Below are 20,655 nucleotides of genomic sequence, written 5' to 3' on the forward strand. Positions count from 1 at the left end.
CTCATCTTCCGCCTAGGAACGCTCCAACCACAAGGGATGAATGCAGATTTCTCCAGCTCCCTCATTTCCCCTCCCCCCACCTTATCTCAGTCTCAACCCTCGGACTCAGCACCGCCTTCTTGACCTGCAATCTTCTTCCAGACCTCTCCGCCCCCACCCCCTCTCCGGCCTATCACCCTCACATTAATCTCCTTACACCTATCGTATCCCAACGCCCCTCACCCAAGTCCCTCCTCCCTAACTTTTATCTTAGGCTGCTTGGCACACCTTCCTCATTCCTGAAGAAGGGCTTATGCACGAAACGTCAATTCTCCTATTCCTTGGATGCTGCCTGACCTGCTGCGCTTTTCCAGCAACCCATTTTTCAGCTCTGATCTCCAGCATCTGCAGTCCTCACTTTCTCCTTTTGGTCAGAGTGGTCAGCTCCAAATCCTCACCACACTGGAAGTTACAAGTACAGACAGCACCCAACTTTAGAGTTCTGCCCCTACAGAGTCCAATGTTACCTGACTTTGCCTCTGGTGCTTCACAGCTCCGAGTGCACTTGGCAGCTCAATTCCCACTTCAAATCCCAACCTTTGTGTGTGGGGGGGCTACCTCTCTTAACAACCGGTTTCGGGCAGGGCTTTTGAGACAGGCACTACCTTGTCCTCTGGCTGTTTCAGCACAAGCAGCAGGTTCTTACAGCAGTTAATACAGTCACACACTTATTCTCCACAGACATGCATTTAAAAACATTTAACTCAGTACTGTAGCAAATTAGAGATTACAATAGCTATAGCTTTTAAACTGTCCTTAGCCTGGTCTGACTTTTCCCGTTTGCAGGTACAAAGTGGTTTTTACCCTGACTCCCCGATTGTGGCCATCGACCAGGGCACCAGTAATAAGAACCCTGCTTGCAGTGCCAATTGTTATAGGGAAAAACACCAGTCTCGGAGTCAGAATCGGGGTTCAATGACAGAGTTTATTGCACAAAGAAATACTGGAGCTCTGGGGAGAGAAAGATACCAACAGCACAGTGGTCAGCTGTGAGTCTTCTCTCGACCTGGAGCACATGTCAAGAAACATTTATACATCTTGTGATACAATAGGCCTGTGATGGGAATATTGTCTTTGTAACATGGTTTGTTTATGGCAATCATTGCAGAATTGTTGATAGTTTCGATACAGTTTTTGTCAGTTCCAGTGCAGCTTTTGTTAATTTCTGTGTGGTCATTGTCAGTTTCAGTGTCTGCATGGAAATCCATTGCTGTAGTAATGGGTGCTAATCGCTCTTCCTGAGAAGGACGGTTACTGTAGCCCTGGCTATTAGCATTTTGTATTGAGGCTGTATCAAGTTGTTAGCATTTCTATAAAAGGTGTTGGCTGGACCCAGATACTTTGGCGGGCAGTGTTTGTTACTCATGTGTATTCTCTCCCCCACCCGCCTTAAACTAATCAACTGGCTTGTGAGTGCATTGTGCTGGCATTCTGGTGGTCCTAGACAGTGTCTGTATCTGCTTAGCTGTTTCTCTCCATATTGTGATCTGGCAACCATCTTGTGTGTCAAGTTGGCCATTGGTGGCTCAGTGGCCATCTTGTGTGTCCATGTGCCTAGTGTCACCCTGTCTCGTGCCATCTCCCTCTTCATATGTCCAATCAGATGCCTTTTAAATGTTGTAATTGTACTAACCTCCACCACTTTCTCTGGCAGCTCATTCCATACACACATCACCCTTTGCGTGAAAAGGTTGCCCATTAGGTTCCTTTTAAATCTTTCCCCCCTCAAATGCAGGAATTTGTTTCCAAGTGGCAAGAATGAAACCTTTATCATTAATCCTGACCCATTCAGTTGAGTTTCATGGATTCTGTTGTTGTCTGTAGACTGTTACTCAGAGGATTGTATGAGCAGAGAATCTGAATGCAGACTGGTACAACCTGTACTGTATTATTTCATTAAAATGAATGATTTTAACATTTACTTAAACTGTGCTATCAATTGTTATAGGTTAACTACCATTTTTGTTTCAATTTTTACTGATATTTTTGGTAGTCAGCCCCAATCCTGTTTTTCACATAGGCCCCATTATTTCAATTGCATGATTCTCTATAACACGAGATTGCATGAGAATGTAATTGCGTTTTAACAGAACAGATTGGAGTGCGCCTGTTTTTTCAGTGGCTATTACTGAAATAATGATTCCTGAATTTATAGCGGTCCATTAGTAGCCTAAAGACACAGGCAATCTATTGAGTATAATTGTACTTCAGTTTCACTCAGATGCCTTCAGCCAACTGTGGACACAGATTGGGATAAGCAACTCTTATGTACCATGTCTTAGAGCCATCAAAAAGTCCTTTAGTCTTCTAATATATTAATATTTGCCATATACGCTACTTTGATATGTTACAGAAGTGTGAGACCTTCATTATATAGATTTTAATTGAATGAATGTGCCGACTTTGACAAGATATTTGTGTATACATATTAGTGGAATTGGATGGCATACATGTCAAAATATCAAAGGACCTAGTTCTCTTTTCGGAGATCTTTTGTCTTGTAGAAGCGGTTGTGTTTGGATCTAGAAAATGTATTTAATGGTTTTTTTGCAAAGGTACTTAAACAGGACCTTAAGGAACAAAGGCGTTGTGATTTATCAAGGGGGCTGGGTTTGTAAAATTTGTTCAGTAATGTATTATATTCTCATGCAGCTTATTTAGTTATCTTACAGAATCCAAGATGTAATTTACCAAGGTTTCCCTGAAATTTGTCAGAGTTTTTAAAAAAACATCTTTTGCTAGTGCATCTATGGAAACCAGAGTGGGAAGAATGCAAAACACCAAACAGTTTAAAAAGCTAAGGAGGGGTTAGGCAACAAGCCAGTTTTTATGATTGAGAGTTTGATTTTCTTTTACATAAGGGCGTTGCTTTTTTGTAGATGTGGGCAGTGGAATTTTTTGAATGTCAATAGAGAACAAGGCAAATAATGTTGTCAAAGTTCATGAGTACCATTATTACAATATTGTTTTAAATAAATACTTTAAATGGTACAACAAAATATTGTATTTATGTAGCACCTTTATTCCAGTAAGATGGCCTCAGGTGTCACTCAGCTACAGAGGATAAATTAGAACAGATAAGAAAAGCTTGTTCGAAAAGGTAGGTTTTAAAGAGTTTATTAAATCATGAATAAAATGTGGTTGTCACTAGCTAGCAATTATGGCCAAGTTCCTTAAGATAATGGCAGTTAACTGCAGGTTAGGAGTAGCTATACCCACAGTGCTACTTGGAAAGGGGTTCCAGAATTTTGACCCAGTGACTGTGAGGAACGTGATATATTTCCAAGACCATCTACATGGGTTAGAAGGGAACTTGCTGGTGATTGTGCTCTCATGTATCTGCTGCCCTTGTCCTTCAAAATGGTAGAGGTCACAGATTTGGAAGGTGCTGTTGCAAAAATGCTTGATGACTTGTAATTGTGCATCTTGTAGATGGTACACATTGCTGCTTCTGTTCATCAGTGGTGGAGGGATGGATGTAATTCCAGTCAAGTGGATGCTGTCAAGCTTCTTGAGTGTTGTTGGAGCTGCACCAATCCAGGAAAGTGGGAGCTATTCCATTACACTTCTGACTTGTTTCTTGTAGATGGTGAACAGGCACTGGAGAGACAGGAGAGAATTTACTTACATTAGCATGCCTAGCTTCTGAACTGCTCTTGTAGCTACAGTACCCTGTATGCTTGTGTGGTTCAGTTTCTGATCAGTGGGATTCAGGAAGTTGAAAGTGGGGAATTCAGTTATGGTAATGCTATTGATTGTCAAAGGGTACTAGTTAGATAATTGTATTGTTGGAGATAGTCATTGTCTGACAATGGTCTTGCTGCATTTGAACATTGTTGAGACCTTCATTATTTTTATTTTCATCATTTTGGTTTGAAGATGAGACCTGAAGGTGACCTTTGAGTTATGAACATCAACTTGTTTTAAAAAAAAGGACAAGCTGTTATTTGTTTGAGGCCAGGCCTGGAACTAGTTGTAGGTTGATTTTTGTTCAAAGTACTTAATAGCCATCTCAATGTATTATGCCTTGCAAGGAGCTATGATGTCAATCAGTCTACCAAGGAAAGCGGTGGGAAAAACAGAAAGAGAAACCAAGGTTTGAACAGAAACAAAAACAGAAGTTGCTGGAAAAGTTCAGCAGCTTTGGCAGCATCTATGAAGAGAAATCAAAGTTAACATTTCAAGTCCGGTGACTCTTCCTGAGAAACATTAACTCTGATTTCTCTTCACAGACCTGCTGAGTTTTTCCAACAACTTCTGTTTTTGTTTCTAATTTACAGCATCTGTAGTCTTTTGGTTTTTACAAAGTTTGAACAGGTTTTAAACTGTATTTTAGTCAAGAGAATTGTGGCTGCCAAAGCTACAGGATGGCATCTGATTGCTGCCCGGTAATTCTCTTATTATCAACTTATCGGAAGTTCAGAGAGTAGAATCACTGTTTTCGGTATATTAGTGAATATTAATCAGAGCCTACTAGAAGCTCTTTGCATTTACTGGTGTCTTCAGAAACCAAGAAAGATGTAATCCCACGTGCCTGTGATATGATGGATCATGGAGAATGCTCAAGTCAACTGACAGTTACATCTCAGTTATTGTTCTTTTGATTTATCCCTAACATGTCTGTTTGTCTGTCTGTATTTGTATAAGTGGGGGATAGAAGTATTAGATGAGAATGATCATGCAAAACCTTGATTAGTTTTTGGACTGCTCCACCAATTTGGACACAAACTCCCAGATGCTAGTAAGGGTGAGTTTGCAGGGTAAAAGTGCAGAGTTCGCAACCACCAATTCCATGTTAACACTATTCAGATCAATGCCAGGTAGTTAATTAGGTTTCATTCTTTTTCTTCAACTGTATCATAGTTAGATACAACTAAGTTTTTAGAGAATATTTAAGAGTGAATCACATTACTGAGAGCCTGGATTCACATGTAGGTCAGGTTAGACTCTTCCTTAAAGGATATTAATGAACTAGATAGGTTTTTTACAATAGTCCACATGGTATCATTGTCAACATTAGCCTACCTTTTCCAGATTATTAATAATTAATTGAATTCAAATTTCACTAACTATGAAGGTGGGTTTTAAATCCATATTCTCAGCATTCTCATTACAACAGTGTCCTGTTACTTAACTGGTTTGATTCCAGCAGAAATGTCCTTAGGAACTGAGTTTTAGAGAATAAACTTTTTTAAGGATTGAACATTTCCAGAGAAGTATAATTTGTGAGTTTAAAGAATTACTGTTCATTTCAGGTCCAGGTGACGATGTGAACTTTGGATCTTAAACAGATAACTCAAAAGAAATATTAAGTTAGACTAATATGTTTTACATTGTAAGGTGTGCCCTGAACTGTTAGACCCAGCCTGTTACTGATTATATGTATATCTGTTGTATTACATTCAGAGGAATTTACTTCTTTAACATCATTTGAACAAAAGTCACTTCATTTTTGTTCAAAATGTGTTTCAGGGTAAATAAGGCCAACAACACCTCCGCTAAATATCCATGCAAATGGTTAAATTTATTTCAAACATTTTTTGTGTGCTTTGAGACAGAACCAGCTGCTTCCGCCTAGGAACCCTCCAACCACAAGGGATGAACTCAGATTTCTCCAGTTTCCTCATTTCCCCCCCTCCCCTCACCTTGTCTCAGTCCCAACCCTTGAACTCAGCACCACCTTCCTAACCTGCAATCTTCTTCCTGACCTCTCCGCCCCCACCCCCACTCCGGCCTATCACCCTCACCTTAACCTCCTTCCACCTATTGCATTTCCAACGCCCCCTCCCCCCAAGTCCCTCCTCCCTACCTTTTATCTTAGCCTGCTTGGCACACTTTCCTCATTCCTGAAGAAGGGCTCATGCCCGAAATGTCAATTCTCCTGCTCCTTGGATGCTGCCTCATCTGCTGCGCTTTTCCAGCAACACATTTTCAGCTGGTTCAATGCTTGGTATGGGTAAAAGTGGCAGAAAGACCTAAATTGTACAATTTTATGAACATGAAGTTAAGTTCCCAATCCATTAATCAGTACCTTTTTCAAGTCTGTATCTACTTCATTTTAACTGTGAATCTAACTACTTTATGTTTACCAACCCAATAGTATGTTGTATCTTCAGTCTGTTTACTTGTCCTCTGTAATTGCCTAAACTTAAATCTAACAATGGAGTATTTCCAGCTGGACCGATAACAAAATGACTTAGTGAAAAGGCCTGAATATAAATTCTCTGTACTTCTACCACAATGGACTTGACAGACTGCATAGCCCCTGACCATCTTGTAGAATTATGTGATTCATTTGGCTGCATTTTATGAATCCCTAACAGTATGTTTGAAGATGGAGTCTCATAAAATGCAATGCACAGTCTTTACACAATTTTCTCTCTTGCTGGCGACTTTTCTCTCACTTTACAGTGGGCAAGAGAGACATCATGCAGCCTGTCCACACTTGTGCCTATGGAAGTACTTAAGTGGCAATTAGCTCTGGCTAATATAAATGCTGAACAAAGAGACCTTGGAATGCAAGTTCATATTTCCTTGAAAGTGGGTCTTTGGGGTGAAAGTGTAGTGAAGAAGGCATTTGGTATGCTTTCCTTTATTGGTCAGAGCATTGAGTATAGGAGTTGGGAGGTCATGGACAGGACATTGGTTCGACCACTGTTGGAATATTGTGTGCAATTCCGGTCTCCTTCCTATTGGAAAGATGTTGTGAAACTTGAAACGGTTCAGAAAAGATTTACAAGGATGTTGTTAGAGTTGGAGGATTTGAGTTACAGGGAGAGGTTGAATAGGCTGGGGCTATTTTCCCTGGAGGGTGAGTGATGACCTTATAGAGGTTTATAAAATCATGAGGCACATGGCTAGGATAAATAGACAAGGTCTTTTCCCTGGTGTGGGGAAGTCCAGAACTAGAATGCATAGGTTTAGGTGAAAGGGAAAAGATTTAAAAGGGACCTCAGGGGCCCCTTTTTTCACACAGAAGGTGGTGCATGTATGGAATGAACTGCCAGAGGAAGTGATGCAACATTTAAAAGGCATCTGGATGGATTTCTAAATAGGAAGAGTTTAGAGGGATATGGGCTAAATGCTGCCAAATGGGACTAGATTAGATTCATATAGCTGGTCAGCATGGATGAGTTGGACTGAAGGGTCTGTTTCTGTGCTGTACATCTCTATGACTCTAAATGCAGCTTCTAGACAGCACAAGGAGCATGGAAGCCTAAATATAAAGCTGGCATCACTCATTAGTTATACAAGCAGTTGTTTTATTCCAGTATTTAACCCGTGATCAGTATCCTGTTCAGACTGGAGGCCACCATGACTACCAGGCACCAACATCTCAATGCACAAGCCAAACCCACCCCAAGTTCACGGACATTGGCCTCAGACATTTGCCAGTCTTTAGCAAGACACATGGCACCTTTTGATCCAATTACAGTCCAACTTTGAACTTTAGTGTTACATCTTGACTTCACTGGTAACAATCATTGTAAAGCTGCTGCAAGGACACTGAGTGCTCAGGGGATGCACCAAATCAGGCCTTACCTGCAGGCTCATCACTTGCTTTCACAGCAGTTATTCAGTCTGGGCCTAATTGGATGCTCACAGCAACCTTGGCCTTGCCTTTTTGCCTTGCATCTTCAACTGAGTGAGTAGACAGCATAGAAGACATGCAGAATTAGTGGTGTCAGGGGCTAAGGTAGGGATGGAGATGCAGGCAATAGTGAGAGTGATGAGACATTGGTACAGTAGCAGTGAGTGAGTATGAAGTATTGGAGAGAAGATGATGGCATGTACAGTGATGGAGTGGAGACATTCATTACATTTTTCCTACACTGCTGGGCACTCCTCCAGATGGGTGAGACTGCAGTGAACCCAGGTTGGCATTGTCTGATGTGACCTCCACTGTTGGTCTTGGCACATTTGGAAATTCTGTATCAACACCACCCTGTCCAGCAGGACCTCCAGGTCATTGTCCGCTTTGTGAGGTGTCAATTTCCCTCTGTGTGCCATGTCTGGGACAAATATCAGGAACTGTACAGGGCTTTTCTGGATTAACACTGCTTGTCCAGATGGTCAATTGGCTTTTAAACGTGATGGTGCACAGGGTATGCTGCTCTTTCAGTTGCTTGGCAAATGTTCTTGGAACAGCATGTGGTAAGATGGGGCTAAAATCAAATGTGAGGGAAACCATATGCGTGGGTTAGGTGATTAATGATCCATATTTATACATCATGATGCAGACAGTGATAAAATCATGCTGGGCATTGCGGTGAAAATCCCTCTAAAAAAATCTTAATGCAACTCACACTAAGAAACATAAGGTAAAAACCTATCACCTCCATCCCCACCCCCATTCACCTATTGTACTCTATGCTACTTTCTCCCCACCCCCAACCCCCCCCTCTCATTTATGTCTCCACTCTGCAGGCACCCCGCCTCTATTCCTGATGAAGGACTTTTGCCCGAAAGGTTGATTTTCCTGCTCCTCGGATGCTGCCTGACCTGCTGTGCTTTTCCAGCACAACTCTAATCTAGACTCTAATAAACATTAGGTTCACCCTATGGTCACCATTAGACTAGCTTTCAATTGCAGACTTTATTAAACTCAAATTTCACCATCTGCGCTGATGTGACTAGAACCATATTCCCAGATTATTAACCTGGGCATCTAGGATTACTAGTCCAGTGACATTACTGCTATGTTTTCACATGGAGTTTTATGAATCTTTGGAACTCTCTATTCTGTGAAACTGGCATCATTGATTTTTTTTTGTTTATGAGGGTATTGATGAGCAAACAGGAAATTGCAGTTAAAGCCCAAGATCAGCCATGATCATATTGAATGGCAGAAAATATTTGAGAAACTGTATGGCTTCCTCCTGTTTTGTATTTGTTATGTTCTTATTATTTATACTGGAAACAACGCGCACAGTAGAGTGTTTGTTCCTAATGCAAAAATGGCTGCCCAGATCTATTTGTGCATGCACAGCTGCACCCATTCTGTGGGCGTGAATCCCTGTTTCAGAACATTCCTTGAGGGGAAACATTGCATTTAAGCTTGAATCGGAGATGAGTGTCCTTCACTGAAAAAAAGCCGGATTGAGTCTTCTAATTTACTCTGCTTTGTAATAATCCCATTCTGGCCTGCTACTCTGAAGAAAATCATTGCTTACAACATGATGAATCAGTAAACATTTCAGAAATTTGGGTAAGGACTGTTCCCACTAATAGCAGCTATAAATGCAGTCATTTAAGAGTTGTGAAAATAACAGGATAATCATTTGCAGCACAAAGGGAAGGCAGATTAGTCAATTCTGGGTCAGTGTTTGATTATGGCATTGTCAGGAACCATAAACACAGCAGTGGGAGATTTATTACATTGGTTAGGTGTAAATCTCTCACATCTTGCACTTGCATGTTGCAGCATGCTACCAATCAGTGACAAAGCCCACATATATAGCCAATGTACATTGCAGAATAATGTAAAGTCTCTGATTTAATTCAATTTTGGAGTAGTTCAATGCGGAATGCTTGAGCTTCAGAGCTATGTCCAATGCAGATGCAGTTTCAAGTACTTTTTCTAGGCAGACAGAAAGTTCAATAAAGGTGGAGAGGTAGTGCTGCTAATTAAGGATGGTATTTATCCAATAGATAGAGATTACCTTGGCAGTAGTCATTGAGGCTCACTGCATGATTTGTCTTTGGCACTGGGATGATGGTAGTCTTCTTGGATGCTGGTGGGGACTTCTGATTGGAATAAGAAGAGGGTGAAAATGTCTGTGAATACTCCCAACAGCTGGTTCGCATAGGATGTGAGTGCATGGCTGGGGACTCAATCCAGGCCGGTCACTTTCCATGGGTTCACGCTTAAGAAGGCTAATCTAACATCCATGACGGTGACCAAGGTAACAAGTGCATCCCTGGGTGATGGGACAGGTGATATCATTTCACTTCCCTTTTGTTCAAAGTGAGTGTAGAATGCATTGAGCTCATCGGATAGGGATGTACCGTTCTCTCTGATTCTGATCGACTTTGCTTTGTAGCCTGTTATGTCATATAAGTCTTGCCACAAACAACGGTTGTACATGTGGTTAGTTTGAATCTCAAGCTTGGTTTGGTATTGCCTCTTGGTATCCCTGAATCCCTTGCGAAGGCCATTGTTCACTGGGCCTTCAAAGGGGAACAAGATTGTCCTCTTACACATGATACCTTGGCAATAGAGACATGCAGTGTGCCTCCCCTGGCCATCTTGCCGTATTGACTGTCTTGGTAGCTCCTCCCTATTACTATCAGAGGTACACTGCTGCAAACACAGCCAGCTGAACAGTAGGTGATGGTGAAGAGACAGCTGCCTTAGGTGTCAGAGTGAGCTGATGCCATGTACATACATTGTTACCCCTGCTCCCACAGAATGTATTTGATATTCATCTTACATCTCCAATCACTGCAGCTCATAAGGCAATGGAGGCAGGATCATTAAATATTCAATGGGAATGTAGAATTTGAAACACAAGTAGATTATCCATAATCTTATTGAATGACTAAGCAGGCCCAAGAAGCTGAATGGTCAACTATTTTAATTAGTATGCTTATGCATACAATGAGCTTTAAACTTGAAGAATGCTGTTGATGAGAGTTTGGTGACAGTCCTTGTAAGAGGACTGTGTCGCTTGTTTCTTCTGCCCTGTGACACTAACCAACCCATTGTCAGCCACTAATGGTCCCCATTAACAGCTCTTCATTCTCTCCGGCTGAGCTTTACCAATTCCTTTGTCAGCCCAACTTTTTTTCTGTCTCTCTGGTCTCCATCTCCACCTATTATTTACTCCTACCCCCTTCCCACATCCCATCTTCAGCATATATAACAATATTTTCCAAGTTACATTCTGTTCTGAAGATGGGTCACTGGATCCAAAATGTTCATTCTGCTTTTTCTCCACAGATGCTGCGAGACATGCTGAGTTTTCCCAGCAATTTCCGATTTTGTTTCATTTCCAGCATCTTCGGTTTTCTTTGCCATTTTACATATTGAGGTATGATAGCAATTGCCATGTGAGCATAATCAACCCATTGATTATGATAGCAATTATGTGATTGACTGGTAACCAGAGACACAGAAGATGTAATTTCATTTCCCATCTTTGCAGCTGGGAAGTTTAAATTTAGCTAATTAAATAAATTTGCATTTTTAAACAATTTGTATTCCAAGTCTTACTTGGTCTGTCCATGTGAAACTAGACCCATAGCAATATACCTGTAGTTGACTTTTAATTGTTCTCTTGATGGAACCAGCAAGCTACCCTTGAACACAGGGTGGATAATAAATGATGGCATTTCCAGCAATGCATACATTCAATTAATGAAATCTTGTTGTTGCACTTGCATGTTGCAGCATGCTACCAATCAGTGACAAAGCCCACATATATAGCCAATGTACATTGCAGAATAATGTAAAGTCTCTGACTTAATTCAAGTTTGGAGTAGTTCAATGCTGAATGCTTGAGCTTCAAAGCTATGTCCACAGCATGTTTATTAGACTAAGCAATAAAAAACAGGGTTTTGATTATTTTGCTGAAACTTTATTGCTGGAACAGCACAGCAGGTCAGGCAGCATCCAGGGAACAGAAGATTCGACGTTTCGGGCATGTGCCCGAAACGTCGAATCTTCTGTTCCCTGGATGCTGCCTGACCTGCTGTGCTGTTCCAGCAATAAAGTTTCAGCTTTGATCTCCAGCGTCTGCAGACCTCACTTTCTCCTTTTGATTATTTTGACCTTTCTGTAGCACTATGATGGAACTATTTTCAATCAAAGGCAGTTAAGTCAGCTACTATAATTTTGCAACGTTTTAAAACATACATTATTGTGTGACAAGATATAAATTTTGACTCAATTAGATGACAAAATGACTTAGATGGGTAAAGTGATGGATTATATTGATCCAGTATTAAATCTATACATGTTTGATTTCTCATATCTTAAGAGTACAATATCTTGAAAATATTTGTATTATATTCCAAAACAAGTTTAGGGGAAAAACATAAACATTAACACAGAGTTTTAATTACTGCAATGTCTAACTTTTAACTTTGTTCTTTCTTTCCTTGTTCTTAGGATTCTGTACCTAGGTACTTATATCTAAGATGGTGTCCTGTGTGGCGACAGTGTATACTTTTTGCTGTACTTGAATACATGTGACAATAAAATCAAAATCAAATCAATTTAATTTCACTGAAGTACAAAACAAATCACATGTATATTTTACTACAACCATTCTTGTGAAACAATGGATTTTGAAAGTTGGAATGAAGTATTTTTCGATAGTGGCATTTTGACCACGTAGGGAGAGGTCATGGCTTGCCACTTTTTGTTTTCAAGCTCGCTTGGTCAGATGCAACATTTTTTTAGTCCATATCTGTCACACTTCAAATAATTTTAGTTAATCAAATTAGAAACGAAGGACAGCCTATTCCAAGGTTTTATTGACTGAAAGAGAGTGGAGTTTTATTCCTGGATTATGGTGAAATTTGACAAAAATGCAGTTAAGTTGACAAAAATGGGAGGAGGGACATTTAGTATCTAGGTGTATTCAGGAAGATAAAGGTAGTTGCAATTTACAGATTTCTTTTCAGAATCTTTGTGTTGTGAGAGTGAAACTTCACAACTGCATTGTTGTTATCCCGTGTCCTCAGGACTGGCAAAGTTTTGAGAAACTCATTGGTTATTTTTCCATGTTTGTCCTCCCTGGCACTGATTTGTTGAGACTTTGAAGAGAGTCTTTCATTTCTTGTTCACTTATTTATTTTTCATTCTCTCTCCTCGACTGCTCAGAAGTAGCAGTTGATAAAAAAAATTGTTTGCATATCCTGAGTCTGCTTATTGTTTTCCCAAGCTAAATACTCCACAGGCAACCTTTCATCTCAATATTTAATATCCAGAAAGGTGTGAATCAGTACAATAATACAGATTTAAGCTTCCGTGCTCTTTTACAATGATGTTAATTTTGGCTCAGACTGACCCTTGTTTACTGAGAGGTTCATGAGCAGATGATCACAGTAGCCATTTTATGATAGTTTTTTGAACTAAATATTTTGGTTTATGAAGATTTTGGGGATTACAGTCAAATGATTAAAGTTGAATACTGGAAGTCCATTTTATCTGTGATCTTAGCAAAGCTGATTCAAGAAACTGCGACTAATATATCGTATGAATCTTTGAACTTTTTACAACTTTGTTGTGTATTAACCAAAATAGTGCAAAAGAAGGATAATAATAGATATTTTTCAAACCGCTTGGAGTGAAATTGTAAACTTCTCAAATAAATGACAATGGTAATGTGTGATGGCACAAAATAATATGAAGAATGAAAATTATTTATTGGCAGTATAAAAAGTATTGTGATGAATGCAAGATGATCTTTACATTCTTGTATATTATCTGTGCCATTGTTTCTTTAAGGCCTGCCTTCAGAGTATCATTGACAACCATTTCATTTTGTACTTGCATCTGCTGATCATGTTGTTTCACAGAATATGATATTATTTAGAATGTGTCAAAATCATAGGATCATTATCGAAGTGGTTTCAAATGTTAACACTGAATGCTGCCAGTCAGTGCCTGTGATTGAAGATGCCAGTCCAATGGGACAGTTTGAAAAACATCATAGAGTCCCTACAGTTTAGAAGCAGGCCAATTGGACAATTGAATCCACACCACCCCTCCAAAGAGCATCTCAACCTATCGTCGCATTTTCCATGGCTAATCTACCTAGCCAGCACTGAACACTCTGGGCAATCTAGCCTGGCGAATCCACCCAACCTGCACTTAATCCACCAAACCCAAGCAGACATGGGTTGAATATGCAAACTCCACACCATTGCCTGAGGCGGGAATTGAACCCTGGTCCCTGGCGCAGTGAGACAACAGTGCTAACTACTGAGTCACCGTGCTACTCGTACCTACTCATTAGATTTGCTCAAAATTTGAAAATTATGCAATGTGTACAACACTGTTGCTTCTTCAGCTCTGCTGAAATCTCTAGTGTAAGAAGAAATCATTTCCTGGAGTCTGTCTTAACATTTGGAGTTGGATTCGAGCTGTTACATCTCAGACATAAAACATTTGCACTCAGAGCTTTGACATGACAAAATATTTCTGGCAAAAAGAAACAGTATTGCCAAGGACCAAGGTAAAAGAGATGTGCCAGAATCGCAATGAACTAAATCAGAATCAGCTTTAGCCCCAAAACAACTGAAATCATTGTTTTGTCAGACTTCAAAATATTTCCTGTAGCTTTTAAGCCAAGTAAACACAGGAATTGTGACTAAGTTAAATATCTGATTACAGTATTACAAATTGTTTCTGTTTGGTTTACAAAAAAAGAGATGTTTTGTTGGTGGAAGAACTTTGTTTTCTTTTACCTGAACTGCGAAGGGGGCTTGCTTCAGGAATTATATTTTGCTGAGTTGAGGCAATCCTTCTTAATCCTTGAAAATGTAATCCTTTAATCAATTTTGATTTGCCTGATTCATTTTAATGACCATGTGACCACAGTTTACATACCAACACATGCAGGTACATGTTAAACGAAATGCTGCACATACTTCTCTGCACAACATGTTAAATGAAATGCTGCACAACACACCCAGACAAAAAAAACTGAACAACATTCTTGTCGCAACATGATGTAACTAAAGATGACATCCAAAACTATTTTACAGAGACAGTAAGAATGCTACATTTAAGGAGTTTTTCACTACTTTTAAAGTAGGCCTGTTAGTTAACCTCAGTTAGTACTATTTTATTTCCATTTGTATAATACTATTTTACATTAGTTTAGAATAGCAGAAGACTATTTCATGAGAAATAACTATAGTCCAGCTAAGAATGCAGTGGGTGGACTCACCCAGACACCAACCTCAGCTGAAATGCTTGTTCGCTTCCAGTTTCTGTGCTTTAATGAGAAGAACTTGATACTGGCACTGTGCACAATATACATTATAATGTATCACATGCTGTGAAACAATTTTTTGCATTATTCAAAATTATTTATCTAGTCTCTACATCATAAAAACATTGTGGAGGTAATATAGAAGGTACAAAATGATTTATTCAAGGGATATTAGAACTGACAGTATATACTAAGCAAAAAAGATTGAACAGTCTGGGATTTTCTTCTCAAGAAAATGAAAGGTTGAAGAGACCTGATAGTGCTCTTCAAGAGTATGAAAGAGTTTATAGGATACACGTAGAGAATATAATTTCACTTCTTCTGAGCCTTCAAATATAGATTTTAATTATCAGAAAATCACTAATAAATCCAATTTGGAATTTAGGAGAAATTTATTCACCCAAGTAGTAGTTATAATGTGGAACATAAGTAGGCTGCAAAAAGATGTTGAAGAGTGTGGTGTTGGAAAAGCACAGCCAGTGAGGCAGCATCCAAGGAGCAGGAGAATCGACGTTTCGAGCATAAGCCTTTCATCAGGAATTCCTGATGAAGCACTTATGGTCGAAATGCCGATTCTCCTGCTCCTCAGATGCTGCCTGACTAGGTTTGCTTTCCAGCACCACACTCTTCTACTCTGATATCCCGTATCTGCAGTCCTCACTTTCTCCTACAAAAAGATGTTGATAGGTTCAGTAAGTGGACAAAGATTGGCAAATGGAGTGCAATGTGTGAACATTTTGGCATGAAAAAAGAACATATTAGTTACATATGAGAGATTTCAAAGCTTTTCTTCATTCACTCGTGGGACATACATACTGCTGGCTGACCAATATTTATTATCTGTCCCTAGTTAGCCTTGGAAAGATGGTGGTGAGCTGGCTTCTTGTACTCCTGATGTCCATGTGCTGCAGTTGACCCAGAGAGATAATTCTCAGTGGATCAGTGAAGAAATGGCAATATATTTTGAAGTTGGGATGGTCAGTGGCTTGGAGGGGAACCTGCAGGTGGTGGTGGTATTCCCATGTAAATGCTGCCCTTGTCGTTTGAGATGAAAATGGTTGTGAGTTTGTAAGATGCTGTGTAAGGACTTTTTGTGAATTTCTGCAGTGCATCCTATAGATGGTACACACTGCTGCTAGTGACTGCTGGTGGTGGAGGGTGTGGGTGCTTGTGGATCAGGTGTCAATCAAGCATACTGCTTTGCCCTGGATGGTGTCAAGCTTCTTGAGTGTTGTTGAGCTGCATCCATTCAGGTAGGCAGACAGTATTCCTCCATGGTCCTGACTTGTGTCTTGTACTTCAGGAGTCAGGAGGTGAGTAACTTGCCTCAGTATTCCTAACCTACTCTTGTAGCCATTAAGATACAGAAGGATCTGGGTGTATGAATCACAAAAGATGGTTGCATTTTAGAGCAGGAAATCAGGAAGGGTCGGTGTTGGGACCACAACTTTTCACATGATATGTTAATGATCTGGATGAAGGAACTGAGGGCATCCTGGCTAAGTTTGCAGATGATACAAAGATAGGTGGAATGGCAGGTAATGTTGAGGTGGTGAGAAAGGCAAATACAATGTTGCCATTCATCTCGAGAGGACAACAATATAAAAGCAGGGATGTTCTTTTGAGGCTTTATAAGGCTCTGGTCAGACCACATTTAGAGTATTGTGAGCAATTTTAGGCCCCGTACCTCAGGAGAGATTGGCGGTGGAGCGGGTCCAGAAGAGGTTCACGAGAATGATCCCACGAATGAAAGCCTGAACATATGAGGAGCATTTGAGGATCCTGAGACTATATTCGGAGTTTAGAAGGATGAGGGAGGATTTGATTGAAACTTACAGAATACTGAATGGCTTGGACAGAGTTGACATTGGGAAGATGTTTCCATGAGCAGGAGAGATGAGGACCCGAGGGTACAGCCTTAAAGTAAAGGGAAGATCTTTTAGAAAGGAGACAAGGAAAAACCTCTTTAGCCAGACAGTAGTGAATCTGTGGAATTCATTGCCACAGAAGGCTGTGGAGGAGAGGTCATTGTGTTTATTTAAAACAGAGATATATAAGTTCTTGATTGCCAAAGGGATCAAAGGAAACGGGGAGAAAGCAAGAAAATGGGGTTGAAAAATCTATCAGCCATGATTGAATGGCAGAGCAGACTCGATGGGCTGAATGGCTTAATTTCTGCTCCTATGTCTTATGGTCTTATAAGGTGAAAAGAAGATTGTTATTTATTGGGAGGGGAATTAATGCAAAAATAGAGAGTTTATGATTCAGTTATTCAGGACACTGATAAGGCCACATTATTTGAGCAAGGATCGAAATGTATTGGGAAGGGCTGTTTTGGCACAATGGCAATATACTGAGTCAGAAAGCTTGGATTTAAGTCTCAATCTCTCCAAAGGTATATCATAACATATCTGAACATGTCTATAAATATATTAGAAGCAGTTCAGAGAAGGCTGACCAGACTAATAGATTTGTCAGACAAGGTCTATATCCATGAGTTTACCAGAGTAAGAGAAAAATTGATTGAAACATATGAACTCCTGAAGGATCAGGACAAGTTGGATGTTGGATGGAGTTTCCTTATATAGAAAAATTTTGAATGAGAGGTCACCCATGTAAAACAGGAATTAATTCCAATATTGGGTAACTGTCTGTGTGGATTTTGTATATTCTCTGTGTAGGCAAAAGTGAGTACTGCAGATGCTGGAGATTAGAGCTAAGAGTGTGGTGCTGGAAAAGCACAGCTGGTCAGGCAACATCCGAGGAGCAAGAAAATCGATGTTTTGCATCCTGATGAAGGGCTTTTGCCCGAAATGTCAATTTTCCTGCTCCTTGGATGCTGCCTGACCGGCTGTGTTTTTCCAGCACCACACTCTTGGCTCACTGCACTCTTCTCTGTGTGTCTACATGGGCTTTCACTGGGTGCTCTGATTTCCTCCCACAGTCTAAGGATGTGCAGGCTAGGTGGATTAGCCATAGCAAATTCAGAGTTATGGGTACAGGGTAAAGGTCTGGGTGGGATGTTCTTTGGAGCACTGCCACAGGCTCAATGAGCTGAATGGCGTCTTTCTGCAGTGTAGGTTCTATGAAGTGATTTCCTTTCTCAGTGCCATGATTCTTGGGGACACTCTTCCTGAAACGATGGTGGAAGCACAGCCTTTCAATATTTTTATGACAGGTGAATAGGTTCTTGGCAAGCAATAGGGGTGAAATTTTAATCGGGGTAAGCAGAAATATGGGATTTGAGGTTACAAATTCAGTAATTTAGTAAATGACTGAGCAAAGTTGAGGGACTAAATGGCCAGAGTCTTGCTTCTTTTTGTAGGTTAATTTCACTGTGAACAAATAAGAAAAAGTATGAAACGTGGGAAAATTTTACTAATAAAATTACTATTCTCGGCCTTAGAAACCAGTTTTAATCATGTAGTCTACTTGATTCACAATCATGTTTTTGATTTGGAAACATTACAGTTCTCCAAATGTTTATGTATTTTTGATACTTAATTTCAGAAAACATTTTAATATTAATATTTATATTCTTACAGCCTGTATCTACATCATTTTATGTACTATGCTCTTTCAACTATAAACATTCGGTTTAGAAAGGGACTAGCAGCTCGTTTCATAACAGCATATTTTCATTTTTCTATTCGTCACGAACACATTTGGAATTAATAGGAAGAACATACCTTACTTAAAAATAGTATTTAATTCATTTTTTTAAGCAGTAAAAGCGTTCAATGACACTGGCTTCCACTATCTCACCGAAGGAACTGCGATTGGCCAAGGCGTGGAACCTGCTTTGCGATGAGATGCAATGGTTAACGTTGGGATATAATTGGTCAAGGGATAGACACTGGGCTATGATGTATGGGTAAACGCTGCGCTGTGATTGACCATGTTGGAAGAAGCTAAGCCGTGATTAGACAAATGGCGGGGGCCACGCCTCAATCGGTGACTGATGTGGATTCTGGGCTGCTATTGGTCAAGAGTCGGACACGACGTTGCCATTGGCTGCGGGGCTAGTAGGTGAGCGATGATTGGCTACGTGTATAGAAACTACTTTGCGATTGGCCAAGAGCCCAGCGCTACGTTGCCATTGGCTGGGGGGTGTGGAAGGTGCTCGACGGAGCGCCTCTGTGATAAAGTGGACGTCAACGGGGTTAGTGTGTGCTGAGGGTCTGACTTTCGCCGCCTGGAGGAGGAGGGAGTGACAGTAGCTAGGAGCCGGTTTCACCGTCTGCTTGGTGAGTGGGGAAGCTGATGAGTTAGTTAGTTAGTTAGACAGACAGACAGACTGGCCGGCCCCCTGATTGGGATAGTAATCTCTGCTTGGTTAGAGGTTAGGCCTGGTTCTGACCCTCCGACCGGGCCGCGGAGGGAGTGGTTGTGACTGAAAAATGCGGCCAGAACTGGGCACTGACCAGGCTACAGCTCGGTGCTTCAATGGGAATGAGTTTGGATTGACTTTACGGGCCTGGAGGATTTTGGTTGTGTGAGGATTGACTATGGTATTTGCGGGCAGAGGCAGAGGTGAGGGTTGTTCCTCCTGGATGGTGGCTGATGTTTTTGGGGCGTCCGAGGAGTTTCCCCACCTCCCCAAAAAGTGACTGCATTTTTCTTCTGGTTCATGTGAGATCGAGTTCCTTTCCCTTTCGTCCACCACCCTGTAATATTGCTTGGCTTTGTTGCGTGTTTGCCTATGTTCTCCGTCCTACGTTTCACTACATACAATCTCTCAATACATTTTGACAGATCAAGAGAGCTACGCAGTTCCTTTCTTTGGAAATCCTGTTATATGCTGTTACAGTATGTAATAAATTATTACATTAAATCGAAATGGCTAGAACTGTTTAATTTTCTGCATGTTCGTTGCAGCATTCTGTTTAACTAAAAATCACTTAAGGCAACGTTGTCCATTGAATGTCCTTTTTAAAAGAAGCTACATAGGAATGATAACATCTCTAAGTTCTTTCCAAGCAACTCAGCACCCTGACTTGGAAATAAATTGCTGTTCTTTCAGTCTCTGGGTCAAAATCCTGGAACACACTCTCTCTTTAATGGCATTGTGGGTCATTTTGCACCAAATAGATTGCAAATTTTCACGAAGGCAGTGCCTCCCACTTTCTTGGGAGGATAGTAAATGCTGGCTCAGCTGGTGACATTCACATCTCAAATCTAAAACACCCAACTCAAGTGGAAGTTGTTTTTGTGATCTTAGTTTTGGAAACTGCTTGCTTAAATGTTGCATTGTAAACAAATTCAGTCTTGACTTTGAAGTACATATGTTGACAACCCAATGATAGGCAGATAGGAGGTTGAAGGGTGGCATTACAGTGGTTTATGCAATTTATGAGAGATGTAGATAAAGTGAATAGTTAAAGTTTTTTTTGTTGGATGGGGATTTGAAAGTAGGGGGCATATTTTTAAAATGAAAGGAGAGAATTAAACGGGACCTGAGGGACAACTTTTTCACCTAGTACATGGTTTATATATGCAATGAACTGCCACAAAGTGATAAGTGCAGGTACAGTTACAACGTTTATAAGACATTTGGACAGGTGTGTGAACAGGAAAGGCCTAAAGGGATATGAACCTGCACTCCAAGGTCTTTGTTCAGCAATGCTTCCTGGGACCTCACCATTAAGTGTAAAAGTCTTGCTAAGAT

The 20,655-nt window shown here is 40.5% G+C and overlaps 1 protein-coding gene and 1 long non-coding RNA gene across 7 annotated transcripts in view; one reads left to right on the forward strand and one right to left on the reverse strand.

Moving 5' to 3' along the window:
- Nucleotides 1-944: 944 nt before the first annotated feature.
- LOC122553626 (uncharacterized) lies at nucleotides 945-18,794 on the reverse strand. Of its 2 annotated transcripts, none has more exons than XR_015757910.1 (2): nucleotides 18,677-18,794; nucleotides 945-3,639 (listed from the first exon to the last, which is right to left on the reverse strand). It is a non-coding gene; the product is annotated as an uncharacterized LOC122553626 (long non-coding RNA). The 2 variants fall into 2 exon arrangements; XR_015757911.1 differs by lacking the exon at nucleotides 18,677-18,794 and adding an exon at nucleotides 14,458-14,901.
- Nucleotides 18,795-19,101: 307 nt separating this feature from the next.
- ktn1 (kinectin 1) overlaps nucleotides 19,102-20,655 on the forward strand; it is a 139,819-nt gene continuing 138,265 nt past the window's right edge. For 4 of the 5 annotated variants that reach the window (XM_043697722.2, XM_043697726.2, XM_043697727.2 and 1 more), the window contains exon 1: nucleotides 19,102-19,234. The gene's annotated coding sequence lies outside the window, so the exon portion shown is untranslated. The remainder of the gene's footprint in view (nucleotides 19,235-20,655) is intronic. The other variant, XM_043697723.2, reaches the window with a different exon arrangement.

The sequence above is a fragment of the Chiloscyllium plagiosum genome, unplaced genomic scaffold (assembly GCF_037043375.1).
Source record: "Chiloscyllium plagiosum isolate Xiang-an unplaced genomic scaffold, Cpla_swu_hap1 HiC_scaffold_8, whole genome shotgun sequence".
NCBI lineage: Eukaryota > Metazoa > Chordata > Chondrichthyes > Orectolobiformes > Hemiscylliidae > Chiloscyllium > Chiloscyllium plagiosum.